The 27,550-nt window shown below is 42.9% G+C and overlaps 1 long non-coding RNA gene across 1 annotated transcript; it reads right to left on the reverse strand.

Annotated features, from left to right (window-relative positions):
- Positions 1–1,355: 1,355 nt before the first annotated feature.
- Positions 1,356–22,913, reverse strand: LOC141990676 (uncharacterized). The gene is made up of 5 exons (XR_012640232.1): positions 19,720–22,913; positions 5,076–5,238; positions 2,681–2,765; positions 1,566–1,690; positions 1,356–1,413 (listed from the first exon to the last, which is right to left on the reverse strand). It is a non-coding gene; the product is annotated as an uncharacterized LOC141990676 (long non-coding RNA).
- Between the last annotated feature and the right edge of the window lie 4,637 nt (positions 22,914–27,550).

The following is a 27,550-nucleotide window of genomic DNA, read 5'->3' on the forward strand; positions in this document are numbered from 1 at the left end:
ATAACCATTTATGTTTGCATTACTGTCTGCTTAACATGAATTTGCTTCCTAAAACTAGAAGTCTGTGTAATCCAACTTTAACTAGCTACAGAAACTGCTACCTTTAAATATCTTGGACAACAGATTGTTACAGTTTGTGAAATATGAGCTTTAATTTTTAAGCTTACTCATAAACCTAGGCCAAGGCAGCATACATTCCTCCAGTAGAAAACTTAATATAGCAAATGATAATAAATGCAGTAATACCTGTATAAATAGCTACTAACTAGACATTAGGTAATAGAGGCAGGCATAAAAACACAGCTGTGTTAGTAATAAAAGTGCTTCTCATCTTTTTGTTAAATGTAACTATTCTCCCCCCCAATACATTCCATCATCCCAGTACAGTTACAAGTAGTGCTTTTTTTTTTAAATACTGGGTTACCTGAAGAGACTGGTTCAATATAGAAAGTTACGATTAGTTGGAAGATGAACTACATGTGATGTATTATGGACTGTTACAGTATTGGGTCCATTGTGGCTTTTATTTTAAATTGTTTTGATGTTAAGCTATTTTAATTTGAGAAAATATCAGAAGATTGGCTCTTACTCATGTTGAGAGGGTGGCTGCTCAATTTTTTTTAAAAACAAAAACCACACAAACAAGCCCCCAGTTTCACACATTTCACTACCATCTTACTGGGTAGTCAACGCTTACCTGCTTTGGCATTCAGTACCCTACTCTCTGTAGGAAAATTGTTAAAAGAACACTTTTTTATATAGGTAACTTTAAGACCATCGTTACGCTGTGCGTAAAGAATGTACAGAGAAATTTGTAGGTATTTTTTGAGGAACAATTAATTTGTTAATGATATGTAGCTATTTAATTTTTCCCTTTCCTTTATTGTAATCATTCATTTTTTGTTTGGAGAAAAAAGTTGATCTTTTTTTGTTGTAGATTTGTCTGTAATACATTAAAAAAGTGCAGGAACACAGTTATTCTATGAGAACACTGCATTAGCATTAATAGCCACTAGTTTGTTATTGCTACAGGCTACTGAGCATTATAACAGTAAAATACTAATACTGTAGATGGACTCTGTGGAAAATGTGACTCCTTCTACATTTCTTTGTAAACACACATGTTTTTAAAGCTAATATTTTCAGTAATAGCTGTTTTACAAGGTCACATTTACTTATCTGAGATAGGTAAATGGATGTGGGGCAATAAAGATTTAATGTGATATGTCCAGTAAAAACAAATATATTAAACACAATTATGTCATGAAAGCCAAAGGGTTGGGGGGGAAAGTAAACTCACCATAATAACGCATAGTGAAGTTTCTTCACAGAGCCATGTTATCTGCTACAGTTCAGTCTGAAAGATTCTCTCCGTGTTTGTAAATATACCATTCTTTTGTGGCCTTGTTTCACCTGGGGAAAAGAAAAAAAGGTTTGGCAGGCCATCTTTTTTTGTACTTAAAAAGTAGCCTTAAAGAACAATAAAGTGCTCTTAAATCACAGGTGTGTGCATACTCTTCTTTGTAATTTGGTTAAAAAGGAAGAATTGAAAATGACCATCTTACCTTTTCTAGGGTTGGAGTAAGGGAACAATGCATCAAACTGGGATCTTTCCCTGGTAGATGGAGTCAGACCTACTAGACCTCTGTCCTTCTTGCACCCCATTTTTCCATGCAGCATATATATCCTGCTGAGAACATAGCCAGTGACGAATAGCAGTTAGGAACACGTATATGGGACGATATTGATCATACAAAAGATGCCATGGCTCTGACCTGCACCAAGAGTTGTTCACCCACCACGTTTTGAGACATGCCAGCACAGATGGCATTGGGTAGCTGTTGTTTTTTCCCTCTGGCAAGGGAAATTAGTTGCAGGCAGGTTGGTAACACTTTCCACAGTTATGGTGGCTGCAAATGGACCATTGCGTGGCAGACTCCAAAAAAGGCTTGTTCCTGCAGCAGTATTTAAGAATGCCAACAGTTTTGTGAGCACGTCACTAGGGACATGTGTGCATTGGGGGGGGCAGAAGCACTGCCACTATAACCCATAGACACATCCTACAGCAATGAAAGGGGTTTCTCTGTCGCTGGAGGAACTCTGCCTCCCTGAGTGGTGGTGGTGGTAGTTAGGTCAACAGAAGCATTCTTCCATCTGTCTACACCAGGTGATAGGTCACCATAGCTACAATGCTCGGGAGATGTGAATTTTTTACAGCCCTGAACAAGATAGCTAAATTCTGAATGTAGGCTAGGCCTGCAACTAGGGAAACTATTGAAATATTTTTGGCACAATTCCCATTGATCAAGTCACCGAGATGTCAGCATATCATTTCCATAGGGGACTAGAAAGCAGCTGTTCATATTTAATGCAGCTTAACAAGTAGCAGCCATTGTTTTAGCAAGAGCGAATGGGCCATTCACATATATATCTCTGCTATACAGGCAGCGAAGAGAAACTCATTTCTTCTTTTTTCCACTTTGTCCCATCTGTCACGTTCTTGGAGCTTATCTACACTGTAAAACTCTCCCCCTGCTGACCAGAAGTATAGAGAGGAGGATACTTGTGTTCAGTACAGTTTTAAAAAATGTGGTTAAAATCTGCTCTGATCTAAGGAGGGGATTTTAGTGGAAAATAATTTGACTGGAAGCTGATTCCCTAAAAATAAATGTGCTAGTACCTGATGTTCAATAACGTTCTTCAGAGACTGAGACAAATTTCAGCTCAGGCTGTAGTGGAAGAGTGTCTGCAAAAAAGATACTGCCCTAGAAGAACAAAACAGTACAGTTATTTCACTGAGAACGTGTTGCCTTAGATGTCCAATAGGAGTGATGTTATACAGTGTTGTAAATTGTGTTCAAAGCAGCTAAACTTCTGAAAAAATATGCCAGGAATTAAGTACGCAAACATGGTTGTTAAATATTTTTGGGTGTAGGAGACTATGAGAATACACCAAAATTAATTAGCTTAATACATTTGAAAAATATCCCTCTCTGTAACTAGCCATGGAAAAAGAACGAGGAGTCCTTGTAGCACCTTAGAGACTAACAAATTTATTTGGGCATAAGCTTTCGTGGGTTAAAACCCACTTCATCGGATGCATGCAATGGAAAATACAGTAGGAAGATATATATACACAGAGAACATGGAAAAAATGGGTATTGCCATACCAACTATAATGAGACTAATCAATTAAGGTGGGCTATTATCAGCAGGAAAAAAAAAAAAAAAAAACTTTGTAGTGATAATCAGGATGGCCTCATTCTTTTTGCTGATACAGACTAACACAGCTACCACTCTGAAACCTGTACCCATGGAAAGAAGCCTAAACACACAAAGTAAGTGACCTTTGGAAGGGGAGCCAGCTACAATGGTCTGTTGTCTGAACAGCGCTTTAGATAGCACTGAAGGGGTGTAAAAATCCCGATGTGCACTAATTGGCTCATATGGACCTTGCTAGTGCACACCACACGTTCTCTAGTGTGTGTTAGTGTAGTACCGTATCATACAGGATTATAATAATGTGCATCAAGGAACCACAGCAGCAGTCAACAAAGAGTATGTCTAGACTTCAATCACAGGGTATGATTGCAGAACTAGCTTTAAGCAGTGCACGCTTCTGCCCAGGCCACCTGATTACCTACCTGAAATTTTAGGGGGGCTTGTACAGCTTCACTGCTCCAGGACCCAAGATAACTAGGTTAAGCTAGCTTGGATATATCTACTTGAGCTTCAGTCACAGCCTATGATTTCAATACAGACATGCCTAAAGTCATATTATTTGATGGGGCGGTCATTGCCTATTCAAGAATGAACAAACAGACCCTGTACGCAACAATATATTTAGTAACTGTAAATTACTAAAACAACAAAAAACAATGAAACCATGATGTGTCTCCTTGTCTATTGCTTGTATCTCCTTTTGGTGATGACAGCATGGTTCTGAAGAGCATTTTTCTCTTTAATTTTACTGCTGCTTTTTTTGAATTGCATCTTCAAGTTGCTATTCTGTAGACCCCAAGGAAACACAATATGAATCTGCATCTCCTTCTGCTAAATTAGTTTCATACCAGAATTTTAATTTAAGACATCATGGATGACAAACATATAGGCTACCCATCAAATTCAGATTGTTCTGAATGTTTCACTGGCATCTAAGCTTTAAATATTTCTACCTCTTCAAGCTGCAAAAGCAACCTTTAAAAAGCTGACAACAGGATAGCAACAGATTGAAACAATAGCACCAGGACAGGTGTGAACTTCCCCCATCTTACTGAGTGAAACTTTTAACCTTAATTATACCTCCTTAGTTGTCAAACTTGTTAACAGTGTCACTGCTGAATGGTTATCACACCTATCCATCAAATTATGCTCTTCCAGTGGGGCAGCATGCATTTGGCAAGTCTCAATATTCCATATAAAGCTGTAGCCAAATACATGCAGCAGCAGTAATTGAAGTAAATACCCAGTGCTTGTCTACACTGTCCCGCAGTTTGGACTATGGGTGTGTGAATAGCAGCACACATCTGAGTGGTGTGCTGTGACACCCTTGTGTGGATGCTGCAAGCACAAACAAAAAGGTTCCTAGTTCGCGTCACTTTAATCCTCTTCAAACAAGACTACAGTAACTAGGATCCTTTTAGTTTGCACCTGTAGTATCTACATGGCAGAGTTATAGCACAGCACTTTGGTGTGCCCTGCTATTCACACCCTGTAGTCTGAATGTTGGGGCAGTTTAGACAAAGACCAAGTTCTGTTCTAGTTTGGATGCCAGCAACTTTTCCATTAACAACTGTCCATGTCCTTACACGAGAGGATCAGATTTCACTAGAACTCCCTTTAGATTTCTTTTAACCCTGCTCCCAAATCACCCCTGTGATAGCAGAGTAATAACTGTCATTTACAGATTATAGAAGGTTGACCATATTTTGAATTAAAATCCACAATGGCTGTGTGAATGGTGACTTCCCCCAATATCTAAATACCATGGCAATGCAGAAAGCTGCCTGTCTAGCACTTTCATGACAAGACATGTAAGAGGGACTTTAAATGGCCTGAGTAAGAGTTCTACTCACCAGGGCTGGCCCAGTCATTCTCAGCTGAGACGAATCTGCTTCTTGTCATTATTTTTGGTTTCAAATCCCACCATTCCTCAACAAGGATCTAATCTGCATCTTCCAGCACTACAGGAAACTGCCACTCCAAAACTGAGGCCCCTGGTTTCAGCTAGGCCATCTCCTTTAGGGGAGAGAGAGAATACTGACTGTCCGCAGATCCAAATATATATTTAACTAACAGCATGTCATATGTACTTACGGGTTTTTCTAAAGTAAACACTTAATCAAGGCCTCCCAAGAGGACAAAGCCATGCTAGATATAACTAGTTATCTATACTGTTCATGCACACTCCAAATCCCACATCAGAGAATGCACCTACAGTAACTCCTCACTTAACATTGTCCCGGTTAACGTTGTTTTGTTGTGTCACTGATCAATTAGAGAACATGCTCGTTTAAAGTTGTGCAATGCTCCCTTATACCATTGTTTGGCAGCTGCCTGCTTTGTTCACTGCTTGCAGGAAGAGCAGCCCCTTGGAGCTAGCTGGTGGGGTCTTGGAACCAGGGTGGGCTGGCAGCCCCTGTATCAGCTCCCCTAAGTTCCCTGTGCCCCATCTCCACAGAGCAGGGGGGACACAGGAGACAGGGCTCAGGACAGAGGGAGCTTGCTGGCAGCAGCTGTTAACTCAACTTGCTGATCTTCTTAAAAAGGCAATATACTAAGAGTGGGGTCAACGTAATTACAGGGGCAATGCGTGTGTGTCTCACACACACATATGCACCCCACCCCACGACTTTAGAAAGTGGAGGGAATGGTGCGCTCCAGTGGGATAGCGTGGGTTCATCATCATGTTCCATTTCCTCAGGGAATTTTGCAGCCACTGCCATGCGTCTATTGTGTCTCCTCCCCTCATTCTGCGGCCTTGTAGAGTGTGAGGCTACGTGTTAACCCTTGAGGGCTCAGCCAACTGCTAGTTCATCATTTAGGAGCCAGGCATTCCCTGAGAAATATCCCATGCTCTGACTCCACCACCTCAACCAAGCTTCACAATCATTGCTGTGTACAGTATTAAATTGTTTGTTTAAAACTTATACCGTGTGTGTATATACATAATATCTTTTGTCTGTTGAAAAAAATTTCCCTAGAACCTAACCCTCCTTTTTACATTAATGCTTATGGGGAAATTGGATTTGCTTAATATCGTTTCAGGAACATAACTACAATGTTAAGCAAGGAATTACTGTATTTTAACAAGGTCAAAGTAATAGGAGTTGTAACTATCCCTTACTGGAAGTTCAAATGGGTTCTCTCCTCTTAAATGTGTTTTCCTGCATCTAAAAGGAGCAACAGTCTTTAGTTGTGGGTTTCATTTTTTGGCATGTATGGATCGCTAACTAATAGCTCTCTTGTCCTTCAGTCCTAGAATGCTCCCTTTTGGTTCCATTGGGCTCTTTCCCATGACACATGCACAAGGGGGCCTGCGTATCCAGGGGGAGGAGAGCAAGTACTAGTCACCATGTTTCAGGGATATATGTTCTCCTTGTGCAGGAAGGGGGAGAAGTTTATAGCCATGTGGGGGGGCACAGCAAGTGCTGCCTTCAGGCCTCAAAGAGTCAACGGAATCCATAGGTACGTATGGATCCACTGTTCCAGATCTCAGGGCCATTTGGTGCGCACACAACTACTCTGTGAACCTCTTTCGCTACCAGCACATCTCACTCAGGTATTACATTGCCATTAACACCCAAGGCTGCAATGTAGATGTACCCTAGGTCTCTCCCTCTCCTTGTTATTAACTCATTTGGTATACACCATTGAATGTCATCTTTGTTTCTGAGTCAACGCCCATTTTTTCCAGTTTCAGGACAGGTTAACTGACTATAACAGAGGCATTCTCAGTGTCTTTTCCTAGATTAGGTTTGATTTTTCTGGTTACAAGTTTTACAAGTATATTGATTTGCATTTAATAAGTTTTCTTGCCCCATTCCACTGACTACATTTGACCATCACGTTTGCAAAATTAATATACTTTGAGTGCAGTGCTTATTAACACAAAGGCCTCTTTACACTGCCCTTCCAGAGAAAAGGGATCTAGACATGGTTGCAAGTCACACTGTCTACGTGTTGTAAAGGGACCTTGGTGTAAATGAGAATCAGGGTTCCCTCTCTTCCCAGTTCCATGAAGGAAGCTCTCCTGTTACCATGTGCAGGGCAATGGCCCCCTTTCTCAGATCTGCTCACAATTACTTAGTTTTACCTACAGACTCGCAGCGTAACTTCCAGAATAGTAAATATTAATGTAACCATTTTTAAAAAAAATATCAGACATGGTTCTTACTGGGCAGGCACAGAAATGCAGGGCTAAGAGGGACCTCAAGAGGTCATCTAATCCATCCTCCACACGAAGGCAGGATTAAGTAAACCTAGACCTCCCTGACAGGTGTCTGTCTAATCTGATGGGGATTCTACAACATCCCTAGGTAACCTGTTCCAGTGCTTAACTATCCTTACAGTTAAAAAGTTTTTTCTAATATCCAACTTAAATCTCCCTTGCTGCAAACTATGCTGATTACTTCTTTTCCTACCCTGGGTGGACATGGAAAACAGTTGATCATCTTCCTCTTTACAACAGTCCTTCACATATTTGAAGGCTGTTATGTCTTCCCTCAACCATCTCTTCTCTAGACTAAATATACTCTATTCTTTCTACCTTTCCTCACAGGTCTTTCTAAACCTTTTATCGTTTTTGTTGCTCTCCTCTGGACTCCAATTTATCCATATTTTTCTTGAGGTGTGGTGCCCAGAGTCGGACACAGTGCTTCCTTCAGCTGATGCCTCACCAGCATCAAGCAGAGCGGGACAATTACATATGACACTTCTGTTAATACATCCCAGAATGACACTTGTTTTTTTCCTCAACAGCAGCAAACTGTTGACTCTCATTCAATTTGTAATGCACTATAACCACTAGATCCTTTTCTGTAGTACCGCTGCCTCGCCAATTCTTCCCCATGGCTCCATCCATGAAGGGGAATGAATGCTGCAGTCAGACTACCATTAATAGGCCTTTGTAGATTTCATCCTTAAAATGGGCCGGGCTTGGAGGGAAGCATGCCCTATGAACAATCCCCTTTTCCCCAAAAATACACGGAGCTGCAACATACACAGACTTTTTCATCTTAAACCCTTTGTCCCGTGAGGGGTGTATAGGGATTGTTGCATTTGGTTTTAAGATTATTCCTCATATGTCCCACTCCCAGTGCAGGACTCAGAGGAGTACAAAACATTATACTGAAGATAGCCTACAAAAGTATCCCCAGGAGTCATTAAATATGAAATTTTCACATTCCTCTTCTTGGTAGAATTAGGAGACCAATTTATCATACAACATTACTTTAATTTATGGTCTTTCATAGTTTGCTAATTACTGTATCACTTCAGAGGAGTATTTATAACCAACTAACATGTGTCTCTGTTAGCCACAGCTGGCGTGGGATTAATCATAAATGAACATTGTGATTTTCATGAATTTATGGCTCAACAGGGGTGGAGAAACAAAAGTAGTCTACTGAAAGAGAAATTCTAAGTTATGACAAAGCAGTTACTCAGTTCCAGTAAGAACACACTTCATAAGATTGACATAAAACCATTTCAGCCTTTCTTGCTTATAGGATGACGAGTTAGGCTGTTCACTATTGGATTATTCACTCTGGTTTTATATTTTATTTTGTTATGAAGCAGCTTTCATAAATGCCAAGCAAGACATCTGTCTTCTCTCTAACACAAAGACAGATACAAAGGCATCTGTCAACATGACGTCGAGTAAGCCACATATCTGCTGTATTCAGTAGTTGAAAATCTGCTTATCTTGAAAACTGTTTACTCACTTTTGGCAAATATGATGCAAGCAGCATACTTCTGATTGTGTGTGTTGCAACTCATGATTAGAGCCAACACTGCCTTTTCATGTTCAACAATGAGGGGAAAAACCTTCAACATCTTGAACTAGTGAAGTAATTTATTTGTTATCCATATGTATAGCTATGACATTTAATATAAGTTGTATAAACAATATACAACTCAACTGCCCTGAATCCTATTTCTTGAAAACTAAGTGGTGCAATTACAGTTTCTTGAGAACTACATTTTACAGTTAATAAGAAAACTTTCCATAGCTGGGGAAAAAAAATCTGTTCTGTGCTGAACCAGTATGCACTCCTATATGCTTGTCTATAATTTAATTAATCAAGTACATCCTGAAATTAATGTCACGATGATCAAAATTTACTTTGTAAGTGACATTTTCCTCAAGGCTCTGATTGAGGTTGGACTGCTGGAAGTTCCAGATCATTCATTTCTTCAGAAACACTGCATTCATTAACCTATGGCACCAAATGGAAGGGGAACACTGTTACAGATTTGACACTATTGCAAAAAATTTATTTTATTTATAAGAGCTGTTGGAAGCTGAACTAAATGAATTTAACCTGACAGTTTTATGCATCATGCATATTCCCAGGTTTGTTACTGTAGGGTTGCTTATGGATACTGCCATGTATTTCATTTTATTTTTTAAAATACAGATATGAGCATTGACGCATTTGTTGTGAAAATAAAACACACAAAAAGAACTAAAAAAATAAATCTAAGAAAAGCTTAAATTTGAGGCCTTCTCACCTCAGCTGTGCCCTCTAACTTGAAAGATGTCAGAATGACAGCCAGCCTTCTTCCCTCAACAGAACATTTCCCTGATCTGCCAACTTGCCCTAACCCTCTCGTGGAGGGATCCCATCTAGGAGTAAAAGGTTAGTTTTGTTTCCATGCCCCCTTAATTCTTTCCTGCTCTGCTGAGATGCCCAGAAGATGCCAATTAGACTCAATAGTGATGATTTTATGATTTGGACAGAGAAATGGGCCAGCTAGTGACTTAAGTTCTGTGTACTTACAGCTGCAGACATCATCTGGGAGGTGTAATTTCCAACTCGGTAGATGTACACAGACTAGTTCTGCTTGAGCTAGCACACTAAAAATAGCAGTGTGGCTGCAGAAGCATGGGCAGTGATTTGGGTTAGCCACCCAGGTTGGTACCTAGGATCTCAGACAGGATTGTACTTGGGTAGCTAGCTCACCACACTCACACAGCTATTTTTAGCACACTGGCTCAAGTAGCATCTACCTGAGTGGGAATCACATCTTCCAGCAGCTGGGTAGACATACCGTGCATTGCAATCAGGAGGTATCATTCGAACACATGCAGACATACCCAAGCTAGCTTTAATCTAGCTAGTCCTACCTGCCCAAGACCTTGGGTACATACTCGAGCAGCTGCCGCCCATGCTGACATTGCTTCACTGCTATTGTTATTCAGGCTAACTAGATCTACTGATTGCTGCAAGGTAGACATACTCGAACCAGAAACTTTCAATCTCTGCTGATCCAGGGCATGATTCAAATGGGCCACCCAGAGGTGAAAAAGCTCCATTTTTTCATCAATTACCTGAGCGACCCATTCCCTTCTAAGTTATTGCAAAAATTGCAATAAAACTTAGAAGGGAATGGGTTGCTCAGGTAATCAATGATGAAAAAATGGAGCCTCTTCACCTCTGGGTGGCCCATTTTCTTTGCATCATTTACATTTGAAAATGAGCTTAATTAAAATGAGAAATGTGGTTGAGGAATTAACAATCTTAGTCAGTTGGCAGGGGCCACTATTTGTTTAATTTTTTTTTTTAAAAAGCACATACATATTATCACCAATTATACAGGGACATGCAAAGAATGTCAAAGCCAAGTGTCAAATATAAAGGGAAGGGTAACCACCTTTCTGTATACAGTGCTATAAAATCCCTCCTGGCAAGAGGCAAAACCCTTTCACCTGTACAGGGTTAAGAAGCTAAGGTAACCTCGCTGGCACCTGACCCAAAATGACCAGTGAGGGGACAAGATACTTTCAAATCTGAAGGCGGGGGGGACAAAGGGTCTGGCTGTCTGTGTTGCTTTTGCGGGGAACAGATCAGGAATGCAGCCTTCCAACTCCTGTTAAGTTAGTAAGTAATCTAGCTAGAAAATGTGTTAGATTTCCTTTTGTTTAATGGCTGGTAAAATAAGCTGTGCTGGAGGGAATGTATATTCCTGTTTTTGTGTCTTTTTGTAACTTAAGCTTTTGCCTAGAGGGATTCTCTAGGTTTTGAATCTGATTACCCTGTAAGGTATTTGCCATCCTGATTTTACAAAGATAATTCTTTTACCTTTTCTTTAATTACAATTCTTCTTTTAAGAACCTGATTAATTTTTCATTGTTCTTAAAATCTAAGGGTTTGGGTCTGTGTTCACCTGTACAAATTGGTGAGGATTATTATCAAGCCTTCCCCAGAAAAGGGGGTGTAGGGCTTGGGGGGCTATTTTGGGGGGAAGACATCTCCAAGTGGTCTCGTTCCCTGTTCTTTGTTTAAAACCATTGGTGGTGGCAGCATACTGTTCAAGGACAAGGCAAAGTTTGTGCCTTGGGGAAGTTTTTAACCTAAGCTGGTAAGAATAAGCTTAGGGGGTGTTTCATGCAGTTCCCCACATCTGTACCCTAGAGTTCAGAGTGGGGAAGGAACCTTGATACCAAGTCACTCCCCTGTGCTGTGAATGCCTTTGTTTGTTGCTTCCTCCAACAACTGCTAAGTTTTCATCAAGTATTTGCAAAAGTCTCAGCTCCCCAGCAGCTTCCATATTTCCCTTAGGAATTTGAAAAGCAAGATAAGGGAAGCCACTTTTTAACCACTGCTTTCAGAGTAGCAGCCGTGTTAGTCTGTATTCGCAAAAAGAAAAGGAGTACTTTTGGCACCTTAGAGACTAACCAATTTATTTGAGCATAAGCTTTCGTGAGCTGTAGCGGTAGCTCACGAAAGCTTATGCTCAAATAAATTGGTTAGTCTCTAAGGTGCCAAAAGTACTCCTTTTCTTTTTAACCACTGGGACTGTTTTAGCAAATGGGTAACCGAAACCAGTAATCCTATTTATTTTAAAGCAAAACAATAATGTCTTCAGGTGAACTTGAACAAAGATGTTGTTCTGTAGTGTATGCACCTTTGACTCTGGAGAAAGAACGGATTGGATCTTGTGAAAGTATAAAGAATAGCTAGTCTAACTAGAAACACTGGTTAACAGGAACAGCGCAATGCTTTCCTAACAATGATAAAGATGTGACTTTTGGACCATGTGTTAAAAGAGATGTCCTGAATGAGTAGCGACCTAAGCAAACGTGAAATCATTTTAGTTCTTCAAGTGATTGCTCCTATAGATTCCAATTAGGTGTGAGCATGTCGCTTGCACAGTCGTCAGAAAGTTTTTCCCCTAGCAGCACCCATCGGGTCAGCCATGGAGCCCCCTGGAGTGGTGCCTTCATGGTGTTCAATACATGACCCTGCCGACCCAGCGCCTCCTCAGTTCCTTCTTACTGCCAGTGACGATCGTTGGAACTGTGGCGTCTTGCTCAGCAAGTTCTACCACATTTCCCTAGCCTAGTTTGTTCTTTGTTCGTTATACGGTTAGTTAGTTTAATTTTTATTTAGTGTTGTACTTAGCAGTTGGGCTGGGGGGTTTACCCTCCATCCCGACCGCTTTTTCTTGGGAGGGCTTTCATGCCCAAGTCTCAGGGGTTCAAGCCCTGGAAGTCTTGCTCCAAGCCCATGCCAATGGGCGACCCCCACAATGCTTGTCTGAAGTGTCTTGGGGAGGCTCACCAAGCCGATCGGTGCAGGATTTGTAAAAGGTTTCGCCCCAGAACCTAAAACGAGTGAGACTTTTGCCTCAAGCAGCTCCTTATGGAGGTGGCACGTAGACCCCAGCCCCCCGGCGCGGCAGGACCCGGCGCCAAGTTCTTCGGTGCATAGCACCTGGTGGTGGAAGTGGCACTGTGGACAGACTCTGGCAGAGACCCATGGCACCGCCGCTCCCCAGCGCCGAAACCGGTGGGATAGATCCGGCACAGAAGCGGCACCGGAAGCAAGGGAGGAGCAGCTCTCCGTCCCAGAGCCCCACCCCTCTAGACCCAGCCAATGGGGCACGTCCTTGTGAGGAGTACCCAGTGCCAAAGTCTGCAGAGACGGCACTGCCAACTTCAGCCCCGCAAGGGGGACCATTGAGTCAGTGCTGTTTGACTCCCCGGGCCAGATCATCAAGGAGGTGGAGCTGCCATCCACCCTGGACACCTTTGCAGCTGCAAGGGACCTCATTGCCATGACAGCGCTGAGGTCACCCACAATTTGCGCCAAGCCTCCGGTACCACATCGTACAGCACCGTCTTGAGGCAAACCAGTGATGCTCCGGTCCTTGCCACCAACAGAATCACGGCACCACTTGGAATCCCAGCACTGCTTGCTATCGTGGCACCAGTGGACTTGCGGCACCGCTCCAGGTCATACCAGCGCTCCTGATCGCGACGCCGATCTACACATTGGTCCCCATCACTCAGCAGGTCCTGGACCCAGCACTGATGCTGCTCAGGGACCCTGCGCAGCTCCAGATCCCAGTCTTCAGATTCAGAAGTGGGATCTAAGTACTCAGAGCAGGGCTGACACAGGCCAGGCCTGAGATGGGGGCAGGGCCATGGACTGCGCAGTGGCTGGGACCAGTGCAGAGGCTGTTCTGGACCCCGTGGGCATACCACCAGGCCCAGGGCACCCAGTCTAAAGGCGATCGGCCACATCTTGAACCGAGAGTGCTGGAGGCCTCCGCCAGTCACCCCATCCTTAGGGGTGCCGAGGAGGTGCCGTGCCCCCACCTGTCCTTAGAACCAATTCCAACTCCGGTTCCTGAGCCTGGTCCAGCGAGAAAGACAAGTCGAGAGGTTCCCGATGAGCAGGAGAGATGGGAGGACCCTGTTCCCCCATTAGCCTCCTTGTCCTCCTCCCCAGACGAGGCCGTTGCAGGCACTTCTGTCTCCGGACTGCCTCGCATAGACCGCTGTGCCCACCAGGACCTCCTTCGCAGGGTGGCATGCAACATGGGTCAGCAGGATGAGGAGGTGGTGGAGTCAGAGGACCTGGTGGTCGACATTTTGGCCCCAGAGGGTCCTTTGAGGGTGGCTCTGCCCCTCATCAAAACTATACAGACCAATGCCAAGACCATCTGGCAGACCCCGGCCTCCATCCCTCCCACTGCCAAGGGCGTTGAGAAGAAGTACTTCATACCCTCAAAGGTCTTGTTCACTGGTGGTTGTGGCAGTAAATGAAAAGGAGAGGCAGGGGCAATAAGCCCCAGCACCTAAGTCCAAGGAGGCCAAACGCCTGGACTTGTTTGGACGTAAGGTTTACTCCACGGGGAGGCTCTAGCTCAGGATTGCCAACCAGCAGGCAATTCTGAGCTGGTATAACTTCAACTCCTGGAACTCGATGCTCAAGGTCAAGGAGCTTGTGCTAACTGAGTTCAGGTAAGAGGTTGGAGCTATAGTGGAGGTGGGCAAGGTGGTGGCATAGACCTCTTTACAAGTCTCACTGGATGCTGCAGACTTCGCGGCACGCACCTTGTTCTCTGGTATCGCCATGAGGTGCACCTCATGGTTGCAAGCCTCAGGCCTACCGCCCGAGGTTCAACTGATGATGCAGGACCTGCCTTTTGATGGGGCGGGCCTGTTTGTGGAGCAGACTGACTCTCGTCTGCATAGCCTAAAAAACTCAAGGGCTACCATGAAATCTTTGGGTATGCACACCCCGGCAACCCAACATAAACATTTCAAGCCCCAACAGCAACAGCAGCGCTCCTATCCTCCTCGGCTGAGGCAAGAATTTTACAGGAAGGGGCAGGAAGCTTTCCAACCCCCCTTCCGGACAGGGACAGGGACAGACCAAACCACTGTCAGGTTCTAAGCAGGCCTTTTGAAGGGGTGCCAGAGGATGGCGCACCACACTCATTCCCAGATCCTTCCCCGTCCTTTTTGAATCATTTGTCTCACTTCTACTGTGCTTGGTCCTAAATAACTTCAGACCGCTGGGTCCTCCGCACGGTGGAAGTGGGATGCTCTCTCCAGTTCTGTTCCTGCCCTCCCTCCCACCCCCGTTCCCTGTCCCTCTTCAGGGACCCCTCTCACAAGCAACTCCTTATCCAGGAGGTGCAGGCGCTCCTCGCCATGGGAGCGGTGGAGGAGGTTTCTCAGGAGCTAAGGGGCAAGGGATTCTACTCCCAATACTTCCTAATCCCCAAGGTCAAGGGGAGTCTCAGACCCATTCTAGATCTGCGCAGACTCAACAAATTCATAGTAAAGTTGAAGTTCTGCATGGTCTCCCTGGGCACCACTATCCCCTTCCTGGATCGGGGAGACTGCTATGCTGCTCTCGACATGAAGGACACGTATTAGCACATAGGTGCTTCCACACCAAGTGCATGTCGGTTGTGGCTGCTTTCCTCCGTTGTCAGCAGGTGCAGGTATTCCCCTATCTTGACGACGGGCTGCTCGGGCACTGCACGAGAGCACAGGTGCAGTCACAAATCCGTTTGGTCAGGTGCACATTTGAGCGACTGGGTCTCCTCCTCAATTTGGGGAAGTCGACCTTGGAACCAACCCAAAGAATAGAATTCATTGGGGCAGTGTTAGACTCCGTTCAGGTGCAAGCCCTTCTGCTGGAGTCCCGATTCTGAGCCATCACGGACATAATTCAAAGCCTACAGCAATTCCCAACCACAACACCAAGGGGTTCCTGAGTCTCCTCGGCCACATGGCTGCTTGCAGTTACGTGACCCGGCACGCCAGGCTGGGGCTCAGACCGCTGCAGGCCTGGCTCGCCTCGGCCTACCGCCTGGGGCGCAACAGCTTGAACTCAGTGGTCACGGTACCAGGGCAGGTCCTCACATCCCTCCGCTGGTGGCTCAACCCCCAAGTGATGTGCGAAGGAGTCCCCTTCCACAACCCTCAACCCTCCTTGTCCCTGGTTACAGATGCATTGGCTCTGGGAGGGGGTGCACATCTGAGGGACCTCCATACACAGGGCCTGTGGTCACAGGACGAGCTCTCCCTACATATCAACATCAAGGAGCTGAGGGCAGTGTGCCTAGCTTGCCAGGCCTTCCAGGCCCAACTGCAAGGCCAGTGCATAGCAGGTCTAATGGACAACACCACCGCCATGTTTTACATCAACAAGCAAGGTGGAGCCTGTTCTCTACCCTATGCCAGAAGGCCCTCCAGCTGTGGGAGTTCTGCATAGCCCTCTCCATTCACCTGGAAGCATCCTTTCTACTGGGAGTTCAGAACATGCTGGCGAACCACCTCAGCAGGTCCTTCTGCACACACGAGTGATCCATCTGGCCAGATGTCATACACCTCATTTTCCAAAGATGAGGATTTCCCCAGGTTGATCTGTTTGCCACTCAATACAACAGGAAGTGCCCCATGTTCTGGTCCTTCCAGGGTCACAGCCCGGGCTCACTCACAGACACATTCCTGCTATCCTGGAGATGTTGCCTGCTCTATGCCTTTTCCCCATTCCCCCTCATGCGCAAGGTCCTGCTCAAGGTCCGCAGGGAGGGAGCAAAGGTAATTCTGATAGCTCCGGCATGGCCTCGCCTGCACTGGTACACCACGCTACTAGAGTTCTCATCCAGGGCCACCTCCTACCTTCACTGGGGAGGCTGCAACTCCCAGTCATGACTCTGCACCCTGTTAGCTGATGTCTGAACCCTACCAATTTTCAGAGGAAGTGAGATAAATGCCTGAGGGAATGCTTAAGGTCAGAGTCAATAATGGGCCCGCCCACACCCACTAAACACATCCTTAAGGAAAGAGAAGTGTGACAAGGTCAGGCCAGATGGCTACAGGAGAGTAATAGAAAGCAGATATATTAGCCCCAGCTTAAGTAGGTCCCTTTTCCCTGGGTAAGGTAACAGGGAAGGTTCCAGAACAATCAGGAACCTTCTGGAGACAATTAAGACAGACAGGCTGATTAGAACACCTGCAGCCAATCAAGAAGCTGCTAGAATCAATTAAGGCAGGCTAATCAGGGCACCTGAGTTTAAAAAGGAGCTCACTTCAGTTTGTGGTGTGCGTGTAAGGAGCGGAGAGCAAGAGGCACTCAGAGCTGAGAGTGAGAACTGAGAAAAATCAGTTTCATCCCCATATCATCAATACAATTGAACCTGCCTCACACCAAATCAATTCAACCTTCTTTCACCCTCAGTATCCCCTTAACAGGCAGAGGAGCAGTCAAAAGGAGTTTGCAACAGAGCTTTCCTCCTCTTCATCCCCTACAAAGGCTTGGTGGTGGGCCAGCCAAGGAGATGGGAGAGCATCTCCACACAGCCCTCAAGGGTAGTGGTCAGCGCTGGCAGGATCTTCATCTTGCAATGGAAATGCAACAGTTCCTTTATCCCCCTCAGGTCTAATACATGTGGTTATTGCACTGCCAGTGATAACGAGAGCAGAAACTGACCCATCATTAATAAGGAGTTTATAAAAAGCTGTACTAACCATTACACTGATCATTAACCAACGCCAATTCAGGAGTTCTTATATTACAAACTATGTCCAAAAAATACAACTTTAAAAGATTTTCCTGACCTGCTTTGCAAACAAACTGCCTGTAAACCAGTTCCTATCAAAACTTGCCATAGTTTTCATGTAAAGTATTTCACTAGTTCTTTAAACTGACTTTCTGAATAAAAAATAAGTTTCACCTTTGAACTATTAATAGCTCAGCAGTCTATAGTCAGAATGCCAATTTCCAGAACTCAACAGAAATAAAATGATCAGTTAATCCAATCTGATTAGCTGTCTGGTATAGAAAGGAAATAATGCATATTTACTGCCAAATATGTGATCCTGCTACTAGAAAATCCCACCACTTTAGCCCCGCTTCAGCACTTCTTTGCACTGTTATACCGCCACTCACAAGCTGATTTCCTGTCTTTACATTATTGAGGAAAAAGCAATAGCACTGTTTCTGTATTACTTGCACTTGCCTCAGTCTATTCTTTTTTTCTGCAAAGTAGGAAGGAGTGGAAAATAGATCAATATCCAGGCAAGACATTCAAACAGCTGAGCAGTCTAACCTCCTACCTATGTATATTGGTGACAAATTATTTGCATAAATGTCAGAAGGTAATGTAGTAGCTTCTGTGAATATTAACAAACATCATCATCTACATGCACATACTGTCTCATAGTAATTATATAATTAACCTGTGCCATCATTGTACTTGTAATTTGCGATATATCAGTGATCAGTTTGCAAATGCATTTGCACACAATTGGAAGTATATTCTGCAGTACCGTCAATCCAGAACATTCTAAAGTCATGAGTTAGGCCCCAAAATCATGAGACCAGCTTTAAAATTCTGAGATCTAAAAAAAACATTAAATCTGGGATTGTTTTTGTTTTGACTTCTGTTTTCAAACTTTCCTCCAAAACCACAGGGCCAGATATGTACTTTTTAGAAGACAAAACCTGAGATTCTCACATGACAACATGATTCCAGGAACTGGGGCTTTTAGAAAAGGACCAAATATCACAAGATTGGTGGTAAAACTGTGAAAGTTGGCAAAACTGTGATCTATCCAACTAGTCAAGCACACAGATTGATAAATGGGTAGCAGTACAGTCCTGGGAAAACCAATAACCTGCGCTTGCATTCTGGGATTTGAAAATGTAAACATGGAATTTGATTAAGATACAAGTGAAATCTAAAGCAATTCAGGGACATCAAAAACACTCAGATACAGGGAGGAGGTTGGGTCAGGAATTCAAAGTAGGGGGACAAGGTAATTTTAGATAAGGTGAAAGGGGCTCACAACTGTATTTCATCTGTCTTAATCTCCTTGGCTTCTGAGGAAAATATAGCATGTATAAAATAATAGTTTATGCATCAGTTAGGAGGAAAAACATAACAGTATTTGAACGACAGCTGCAAATTAAGTCAGAGATCTATCACCTACTTCATATACATTGAGACCTTCTTCCAGGTTGTGAATTACTAAAGATATATGGCCAGAGTGGGAATTAAATGCTGGTCCATCAGGTCCCACACCAAAGTTAGGAAATGCACAATGCAAGACAAAGCTGCCTGGCCTCTAAAGTGAGGAAGTGCCCTCTTTAAAACCTTCTCACTAGGCTGCAAGCTCACAACCTCAAGCTCCAAAGCAGCCAGGTCCTGGGAACAAGGGGTTCTGGTACTGCAGGAATATCCTCTGTAAGAGGATCCGTCAGGACCAAGATGCAGAAGGTCTAATTCCTCTCTAGATACAAATAATCAGTGTTTCCCTCCTGGTCTAAAGTGTTTGATGTGAGGGGTGAGAAGTGTGCAGTGGTGCTCTGCTGCTGCAAGGGAGAGGCAGAAGCAGAGAGCTGGCTGACCTGGGAGATCCAGGACTGGTGGGCTGGGCTGAGCACAGAGACTGCTCCAACTGGGCTTCAGAGAGCTTTAAAATCCCCAGGGCTTGAGCAACTTGTGGGGGGAACTCAGATGAGGAAGTCAGGACTAGGCCCCAAAATAGCTTGGCATAGCGGGGGTGTGAATTTGCTGAGACCTGCCAGCAACCATGCAATGAGGGTGGAGGGGAAGGAAAGAATCATGTCAGTGGAAAAAAAGTCTCTAGAGCAAAAGTATGAAAAGAAAATAAATGGGTCCCAAACTGCCCAAAACCTCTGGCAACACATCTGGTGGGGAATCCCCAAAATTAGGGCTTACCTGGTCCACTGTCTCTCGTGTCTGGGGCAAAGACTGAAGATAATGATTCTCATGACTGATGTCCTTCTTGACCCTCTCCAGATGTTCTTTCTCCTGGCTCTTTCTTCTCTGTGTCATGTTTTTTCTTTTTTCCGTTCCACTCTGCCCCTTCGTTATGTCTCCTGTCTTTCTGCTAGAAGAGGGAAGAAAGACCAAAGATTAGTGGGGATCCAATTATGGTGGAGGCTGTGAGGCAGATTATACTGTAGGTCAGAAAGGCTTTATTAGGAGTTTTGTCTTTTAGGGTGTATAACTCTGGGAAAGAAGTAGCTGATTAGGGTAAATCGTATACACTGAACCTAAGGCAAAAAGGGCCTTATTTCCAGAAGTGCTTGGCACTTTGGTGATATGCCTCTTCCACCAGAAATAATCTCAGTGGGTACATTGAAGACCCATGCCTCCTGCTGGTAGTGAAGGATTTCAATCTGGATAGCTCTTGTTCGTACATTGAGAGAAGAGGCGGTTACTTGCCTGTAACTGGAGGTTCTTCAAGATGTGTAGTCCCTATCTATATTCCACTGAGGGTGGATGCACATAACCCTCAGTAGAACACAACAGTGACCTATCATAAACATACAGCTAAGGGTAGCATAAAATCCCTCCTTTACCTGTAAAGGGTTAAGAAGCTCAGATAATCTGGTTGGCACCTGACCAAAAGGACCAATAAGGGGAGAAGATACTTTCAAATCTGTGGGGGAAGGTTTTTGTTTTGGGTTGTTGTTCTCTCGGGAGACAGAGAGAGACCAAGCAAGTAATCCAGCTCCTACTGAATGATACACCTAAAATTACAGAAATAGTAAGTAATAGCAAGGAAATGCATTAGAGTATCTTTTGTTTTAGCTTGTGAATTTTCCCTGTGCTAAGAGGGAAGTTTATCCCTGTTTTTGTAACTCTGAAGTTTTGCCTAGAGGGGAATCCTCTGTGTTTTGAATCTTATTACCCTGTAAAATTACCTTCCATCCTGATTTTACAGAAGTGTTTCTTTTACTTTTTTTTCTTTATAATAAAGTTCTGGTGTTTTTTATTTTTTGTTTTTTTTGTTTTTTTTTTTAAAGAATCTGATTGGTTTTTAGTGTCCTAAAAACCCAAGGGGCTGGTCTGTGCTACCTTGTTTACCTATCTGGTTGGTAGATTATTCTTAAGCCACCCCAGGAAAGGGGGTGAAGGAGCTTGGGGGGATATTTTGGGGAAACAGGAACTCCAAGTGGTCCTTTTCCTGAATCTTTGTCTAACTCACTTGGTGGTGGCAGCAGCACTCATCCAAGGACAAGGAAGAATTTGTGCCTTAGGGAAGTTTTTAACCTAAGCTCGTAGAAATAAGCTTACGGGGTCTTTCATGCGGGTCCCCACATCTCTACCCCAGAGTTCAGAGTGGGGAGGGAACCCTGACAGGACCATCACTCAAAGAAGTTGTTCCCCTTATTGCTTTGGCAAATAAGTGGCCATTTTGTTTTCAGGCATATTTTTATGAAGATCAATTTCTTCCATATTTCTTTTTTTCACAAGGTTAACTGGGGGACATTTAGCCATCAGCTATGCTATAAAATCTGATAAAATCTGAAGAATTCCAACATATTACAGCTGATCACACCTTATTTACATCTCTGTAGTTAATTATCTAACAATCATTCAACATATCATTACTCAAGGACTATTATTCTCTCCCTCATATAGATACAATGTAGAATGATATAGTTATATAAAAAAAACTCCGACTGACTGAGAAAAGGTTAAGTGAGGATGATGAATGTGAATTTCCGAATGTAAGCACTAGATCCTTGTATGCTGTGTTAGGTGATAGACTGTTTATAGTTACCACAAGCCAAATGTATCTTTCAGGAATTTACGAAGTTGCTCATTTAGATTTTAAGTATATAAAAAGAACTGATGTTTTGACTTGCAGCAGAGGAGAAACATATTTGATGCAGGTGTTTTGGAAGCATGTTTATGTTTGGTGAGAGGAAGCACTGGCCTCTGGATCAACCACAAAGAAGGGGAACACCAAAATACGTTGAAAATACCAGTTTTCATCTGTTCTTGCTACTTAGTCCTTCTGCTTTGTCACTGTCAAAGTCAACATGCCAGCTTTCTCCTGCTGAGAGACCCAGCTCTTTCACTTGAAGGGACAAGAACCCTAAAGAGAAGCCCCATGCCAAGATTTTCTCCAAGTCCATTTTGAATTACTTGATGGTGAAAATTCATAGCTTGGTTATAGATACTGAAGTTGAAACCCTGCCTAATGGGGCCAGGATTTCACTCTGAGAATCAAACCTTTGACTCGGGTTCAGTTCTCTTCTCTTTGTCAGATTTACAGTGAGACCAGATCAATCTCTGTGAGCAGACAACATCTAATGTTTGTGCAAACTGTGCTAACAGCAGGCAGGCTCACAAGGTTGCTGCTTCCAAGGTTCTAACACTTTCCCTGATCTATGTAGATAGGGTTTCTTTGGCTGTTCATTTTTCCTGGGCACAGTGTTTCAAAACTCTAACACAGACCAAAATAGCTAGAAAGGGCATTTCTTTGTTTGAAAAGCACCGTTTTCCAGCAAACCTCCACACATTTCCCCCCCGCCCCCCATGTTCAAACAACATAGGCCAAATTCATCCTTGGCTTAACTCCACTGAAGTCAGTGGAGATGGATCAATTTGGCCAGTGGTCCAAATTCACTGGTGGCTTTAAATGCAAAGCAAGTTACATATGAGATATCAGTGGGTCAAATATATATATAAGTGTTGAATTGGTGTAACTTGCATCAATTTGGCATTCACTCGCTATGGAAAATGAGTGTAAGGTGTATGCAGAGGTGGCAAAAGAAACAGAAGTCAGAGTAGGAATAACGTGTGGCATGTGAAAGAGAGACTGATGTTATAAGCTCCTGTTAGTTATCTTTCCCACTGCACTCTTTCTGCCCCCTTGCCATGGAAAATACATTAGTTCTTCATGTGAATGCCAAATTGGAGCAAGTTACATTTACATTTACACCCTCAATTAATTTATCCGAAAGACTTTAATGGGAGTTGAAGCAACTTACCCTTAAGATGAGTTTGGCCCAATCATTTAAGAGGTTCAACATACTCAGCGATTTTAAAGATGACGATGGTAGGAAATATAACCTGGATGAGCAACATGACAGTCTACATTGTGGCACTTTCACACACTCAGGGCTAGCAAAAATTCTATTACAGCTCCTCAGTTTTTCAGTTGATTAGTTACTTGTAGCTCCCTGACCACTCCAGAAAGAGCATCATCCAGAGAATAGAACACCTCAAGCAATACAAACGGCAATACAAACCAGGAATCAATATTAAAAGTTAACAGTAGATTCATTTATTCAATCTTCTTTTAAACATAGACTGCAATTTTTAAAATACATACTAAATGGTAAGACTGTCTTCAAATCTGAGATCATGCTCCTCTTTGAGCCATAAAATTATGGTGACCAGATAGCAAGGGTGAAAAATCAGGACGGGGGTGGGGGGGGGGTGAGTAACTGGCACCTATATAAGACAAAGCCCCAAATATCGGGACAGTCCCTATAAAATCGGAACATCTGGTCACCCTACATAAAATAGAAGGCCAAGGATTTTCAAAAGTGGCTAGTGATTTTAGGTGCCCAACTTGAGACACCTTTTAAGAAGGCTGGTTTTCGTTAGGTGAGTGCTCAGCAGCACTTTCTGAAAATCAAGACCCTGTAAGGTGTCTCAAGTTGGGAATTCACAAATTGAGACGGCTAATATCATTAGTCACTTTGGAAAATCTTGGCCAAAATAAGTGAATTAAAAGGCATTAACAGACTTGTGTTAGAGATGAGATATTTATACTATTATTATTTATATTACAGTAATGTCTAGATGTCCCAACCAAGATTGGGGGACCATTGTGCTAGGCACTCTATAAAAATCATAGTGAGAGACAGTATCTTCCCCAAAGAACTTACAAGTTAAAAACCCAAGACAGAAAAAGAATGGATGGGGAAACAGTGATGTGAAATGACTTGCCCTGCAGGTCAGTGGCAGCATCAGGAACAGGAGGCAGAGTCTCTTACTCACAGTTCAGTGTCTTATCCATTGGGCCATGCTGGCTCCCCAACTCTGTAATAGCTTTTGGAGATGAGAAAGTTACCTTGGATACAAATATATCTTTAGAAGTCACAGAAATGAACAATTCATATTATCTCAAAACTGTTAATACCAGTGTACAATAGCTTGATTGAGAAATTTTCTGAAGTCACAATCATTCAGGAGCTCAGAAACACTGAACAACAATATAATGACTAAATCTTATTAGGTCATGGTTAAAAACAATGCACAACACTGTCTGTCATAGTGGGAAGACTGATTGCCTCCTACATGCAAGATACAGATGACATTTACATCACATTCATTTTCAGCATCTCAAGTTAATATGTATTTCCATCTCCATTTCCAAGTCATTTTTAGGCATCCAGGTGCTTGACACTAGTCCCCATCAGATTCTATGCATGATTTACAGCTGCTACCATTCTATGAGGCAGCTGACTAAAGTAACAGATACTCTCACTTGTCGGTAACAGTGCTAGAACATCAACAGCAACACAGGCAAACTCTATTTGTACACCACATAATTTTATCACGTGAGCATAATTTGACTTGTTCTCCTTCTCATCCCTACAAACAAGAACAAGCAATTTCCAAGAAGCTTATTTTAAGTCTGTCAAGCTGGATCTGAGGGGGTTGATGCAATTGCATTCCCACTCAATGCAGTACAGTGCTTAAGAAACTAGAGTACTCTACTGCTAGGATTTGTGAAAGCACTAGTTTATGCATGGTGTACATCACTGTGTCAGCAATAATATTTTGACTGGATTCCATATACTGGTTGCCTGGTAGATTTAATACTACAAGATTGACATCATTCATTCATTCCACAAACTGACATGCTACTGTACATAAAATCACAAATGCTGAGGCTCAGAAGCCCAACATGCAAGAGCAACCTCTGCTCACATTAATGCACAATAAAACCTCCTTGTCCTTGTCAAGGCACATCTTCCTTTCCAGTGAACTTTCTAGGGTGCTTATCCAAGGGTGGAATGAGAAGATATTTCCAGTGAGCACTACCCTGCAATAAATGCCTGGGAAGAAGATAGGTTATGCTCATGTACAAATTAAGGAAACGTATGATTAGAGTTTAACCTGGCTGTATGATAGCAACCTAAACTACCCAACTCTTATTTGGAACAGAAAATATGTAGCACTATTTCATATCTGTGTGACCAAACTATAATCAGATTACTACATTTATCTAGCACCTATCCTCTCAAAGGATACTAAAGCACAGTACAAATGACAATATACTACTATTGCTTCAACAATCACTGAAAAAAGTCACCTTTGGAGTGGAATGCAGCAGTTTGAATTAAGATTGTTAAGATATTTTTCTGTTAACAACACAGCAACCCTACATGATAGTCAGACAGACAGCAAAGAACACCAGGGAAACTGCAGCAGCAATTCGGGTAGGCAATGAAATTGCCCAAAATGAACCTGGCTAGGACACCAGGATTGACAAATCCCCCTTACATTACAGAAGGTGTTAGGGGATCTTTTTAGGTCCTCTGTTTTGTTTCTCATCTGAAAGATAACTGCTGTGACAGCACAATTCTTCCTAACACTGTGCCAGGGTTTGGTAAGGTACTGAGTAAGGTACTCACTCAGAAGAAAGATCACCACCTAGGAGCACCTGGGCTTTCTTTGGAGGTCACCTATTAAGCTCTAACCAGGCTAGCCCTTCCTAGTTGGTGAGAACTGACATAATCGGAGGACAGTCAGAGGATATAGCTACAGACTCTGCCTTACTAACGTCCATCTATTCCTGGAATAGCATTATTTGCTGCTGTTTAAACAAAGAAACACTGCTTCATTACTCTACAACAAAAATCACTGCATGTTACTCCAGTGCAACATGCTCTTTCCTGAAAGCAGTGAATAAAATGACCTGGACAAGCAATCTAACTCTTCACAATGAGCAAATTGCCCTTGATAGTCTGATGGCCACATTCTGCAGTGGTGTCACAGGGCATTTTGCCTAGGAAATGCAGATTTGGCCTTGAGCTCAGAAGAATGCAGCAGACAGGAATCCCATGGGAGAACAGCTCATTTCCTCGGTGCACCTGTGACTCCCAACAAAGAAGTAGGATGTATTTTGGGTCTATCTATGTCAATGGTGTATTAAAAGGCAGTTCTAACTGAAAAGTGTTGCTTTCAGGAAAAATACAATTGGGATCTAACTCTTACCCTTCAGTGGTTTGAGGCTACATGCTCATTGGGAGCAGGGGGGTAGAAATATTTACAAATATTTGAATGGGAAGCTAAAGTATGGGACATAAAAAGTGAAAGCCTCTACCTACTGGATGACACTTCTCCTCCAGAGAGACCTATTGCCTGTTTTCCATGGTAAAAATAAGATGTTTCAGAAGACACAATTGTTTTTCTTTTCATTGTTTGTTAGAATAATAATGGAAAAAAATTATGCGCACACTCTCAGCTGTTTCCTCCATTGCACATTGACAGTATATTAGGAATACTGTGTAACAACAATATCTTGTATGTTACAATTATTTTAGTCATGAATAATATCTTGAATTAAAGTATAATGTCTACTGCTTTAAATGAACTTCAAAATAGGTGATTTAAAGGATTCAAAAAGATAATTCCACTGAACATGTATTAGTCAATGTTGGCAAGGATGCTTTTACTATTTAAAAAAACAACAACAATTGATGCAAGCATTGAAGTTAGAACAACAGAGTCTCCATTTAGGAAATGGGCAATACAAACAAAGCTTGGCAGTGATGTCATTTTATTTATACACTCTCTGAGTCATAGATTCCTGAGGAAGTGGCAACTCCTACAGAACTACTGTTTAAGAGGGAGACTTCAGAGAGTTAAAAATATGTACAATTTTTTTAAAAAAGGACATGCAAACCAAACAAATCTATTTAAGAGAATCCCTTTACTCTTCATTTGCACTAATTTGGGAGGGGGATGTGGCTAAAATATAAATGTAGGTTATTAATATTTCCCCCCACACACACGTTCATTCATATTTTACCCTCAATGAATGGACACTGCTTCAACCCAGTAATCACTGAGGAAAAAAGTGAAGTAACTGGGCATCAGTGTGCAAGCTGTCAAAACACAATCTAAAGGTTAATTTCCACCAAGGTTGAACTGGTTTTGGAACCACTCAGTTCTTACGTTAGGCATGTTTCCATTAGCTGGGATCAGTTCCTGATGTGTTCCTCCACACCCACATCCAGCCCATACCGGTTTGATTTGGAAACTAGAGCAATGAGAAGCCATCCTGCACCTTCAGGCACACAATTAGCTTCCTGCAGCACTGTCTACTCTTGGCAGGGATGCATGAATCAAAGTTAAATAAGACAGTTCACACAATACTAAGTCCAAGAGAAGGGGGCGGGGAAGAGGGGGAAGGAAACATTACTGACCTGGTCTGTGAGAACGAGATTGGATTTCATTCTTCCTATTATTCTTTACATAGTGCCTAAAAGCGAGCAAAGTGCTTCACAAAAAATTCAAAGGACTTGCCCCCTTCCCCAGAGAGCTCATAATCTAAGGCCCTGATCCTGCAAAGGTAAGTTAAAGTTAATCACTTAAGTTTTTGCAAGATAGGAGACTAAACAGCGACATGGCACAACTAAAGAAGAGGAAAACAGAAGGTAGAGTAAGGGAGTGTGACGGGAAGAGAAAGGATACAAATCAAGATCACACATTTGCTTAGCAATACAGC

The sequence above is a fragment of the Natator depressus genome, chromosome 7 (genome assembly GCF_965152275.1).
Source record: "Natator depressus isolate rNatDep1 chromosome 7, rNatDep2.hap1, whole genome shotgun sequence".
Lineage (NCBI taxonomy): Eukaryota > Metazoa > Chordata > Testudines > Cheloniidae > Natator > Natator depressus.